Here is a 2443-nt window from a genome sequence, read left to right on the forward strand (position 1 = left end):
TGTGGTGTGCAGAGATCTATAGGATGGTGCTGGGGACCCCCATGTGTGGTGTGAATAGATCTTTAGGATGGTGCTGGGGGCCCCTATGTGTGGTGTGCAGAGATCTATGGGATGGTGCTGGGGGCCCCTATGTTTGGTGTGCAGAGATCTATGGAATGGTGCATACAAACCTTGTGTGTCTGGGGTCACCGCCTTCATTTTACCGGTTATATAAAAATATAATAAACCCGGGGACGCGGCTAATTTTTAACATTTTTATTAATAAAATGAATTAATTTGCAATCCTTGTGATGATCCAGTCCAGGTAATGCTGCACCGAGCTGTAGACCCCGGGGCTCCTCGCTTGCGCACAACCCCACCCCCAGCTTGTGATTCCAATGACAGCAAAGGTTTTAGTTTGGGGTCTCCGGCACATTAATGGGCCCCCACTGTCACCCTACAAAGGGAAAGAAATAAAGTAAATTCAGAGAGTGAAATTACAATATAAAATGTACTGTGGGTGTGGCCAAAACATCATGGTGGTTCTAGGGTGTGGCTATGTTCTGATAGGCCATTCAAATAAAGATTTGTAGGTGTGGCTCTTCTGGGGCGTGTCTAAATATTTATACCTTTTTAGTTAAAGCTCTGTGGGTGTGGTCAAGATGTGGGCGTGTTACCTCTGGGGAGGGGCTGAACACTGTAAGCCCCTGCAGCTATAGTGCTGGAGGTGTGGCTAAATGTAGGCGTGTCAGGTTATAAAAGGGGGTGGGGCCTAATACCTGACAACTATCGATCCCGCCTCTCTCGTGTCCCGCACAAAGATTATGCTTCAGAACGGCGCCATTGTACCAGCTGGTACTGTTGCACTTCCTGGCTTCTATAAGGTGCACCTGGGCCTCCTGGAGGACATCCGATGGTTCTCCCGCTAGGATGAGAAAGACACCAATCATTGTCATTTCCCTCGTTATTTCCACAAACCTTAAATCTCCTTATTTCAATCAATGACTACAGACGGATTGTACAATCTCTATACATCTTACATCCACCAAAGAAACCTCCATAGGCAATTCCTTCTATTCCCATCCAATCCGACCCTCGTTCTATGTATTGGTAAATGTGAAGATGATTGTACAATGAGATTGTATGACCGGCATACATGGAACAGATTGTACAATCTGATTGTAAGCTATATGAAGTCTCACTTACAGTCCTCACTGGTCATTCCCCAGCCAGCGATGTTGAGTGTTTTTCACTGACAACAATGTTCTGGGTCACCTCTGAGCACTTATGTTCTTCACAACACTTACTGGGTGCCATTGTTCTTCACTATGCCCACTGGGCAATATTGTTCTCCCCACATCCAAGGAAAATAATGTCCCCGGTGCAGAGCACTAATGTATAGAATATGTAAGCTCATAGCCTAATGAACAATGCTCCATTAATACACCCCCAATATTAATTTACTAGCTCCAATTTTCTATGCTTAGCTCTCTGCATGTGTTCTCTTCCTTAACATGTCCTTCATACCTAACTGTAAAAAATGTAAATCCTGATACAAAGTGGGTCACGGGGCCACACTGGCCTCTTTTTTTTGACTCCGTTGGATCAAACATCTTCATCTATTCAAGGTCACATGTGACAACAATACTGCCACAAACAAGTTGTATAGAGAACCCCCTGTTCTATTAACACAATTAGAGAAAGTGAGGAATCTAAACACATAACATCTATTCTTCATCAACAAGGAGTCATAGACTTTTATGGTGGATGTACTGGGTTGCACTTCCTGAACGGTGCAAAAAGCAACTGAGCAGAGATTTAATAAGAGTATAATAAAAACTGGAAAGTCATTTTAGAAAAAGGTTCAGGCCAGAGGACAGGGCTGCCAGAAAATGAGCGTATTCAAAATACATCATTAAGCACAGAAATGGGAAGGCAGAAACTGGAACAGCCTAAGAACAACTAAATAGTGGCAATGATTGCCAGGCTGGGTGATGACTATGTGTAGGTGATTAACCATTACCCCCAGTCTTAGATAATAGCAAGCCGTGGCTTGTTAGAAGAACTACTTATACCAGAAAAGCCCCAACATCAGCCCTGTCCTATTCCTTGGTGTTTGGATTACTTTATTTATCCTACCTGTGGAAATTGTGTACATACTATTTTCTGGAGGTGGTCAGGTGGGACACTAGCCTGGTCTCCTGCAGGTGTTATTGTAAAAACGGTTTCATCAATTGAATGGTAACAGCTGCCTAATTTGGTTGTTCGCTACCTCTCAGGTAGGCAGCATGAGATCATCGGTGGCATGGAGTCTAAGTGACACCCGGTCCACTTCATAGAACCCAGCACAGCATAATGCCCACCGGACTCATCACTGTAAGGGGCTGCCAGGGTACAGTCCTCAGGAGTTAGGACTGGGGGGCTATGGTGGGGAGACGGTAGTTATCCAACATGCAAGGTCAGG

At 44.7% G+C, this 2443-nt stretch overlaps 1 long non-coding RNA gene across 1 annotated transcript; it reads right to left on the reverse strand.

The window, feature by feature from the left end:
• Positions 1–240: 240 nt before the first annotated feature.
• On the reverse strand, positions 241–1218 carry LOC140321234 (uncharacterized). The gene is made up of 3 exons (XR_011918866.1): positions 1186–1218; positions 759–904; positions 241–436 (listed from the first exon to the last, which is right to left on the reverse strand). It is a non-coding gene; the product is annotated as an uncharacterized lncRNA (long non-coding RNA).
• Positions 1219–2443: the final 1225 nt, after the last annotated feature.

The sequence above is a fragment of the Pyxicephalus adspersus genome, unplaced genomic scaffold, assembly GCF_032062135.1.
Source record: "Pyxicephalus adspersus unplaced genomic scaffold, UCB_Pads_2.0 Sca1499, whole genome shotgun sequence".
Taxonomy (NCBI): Eukaryota; Metazoa; Chordata; class Amphibia; order Anura; family Pyxicephalidae; genus Pyxicephalus; species Pyxicephalus adspersus.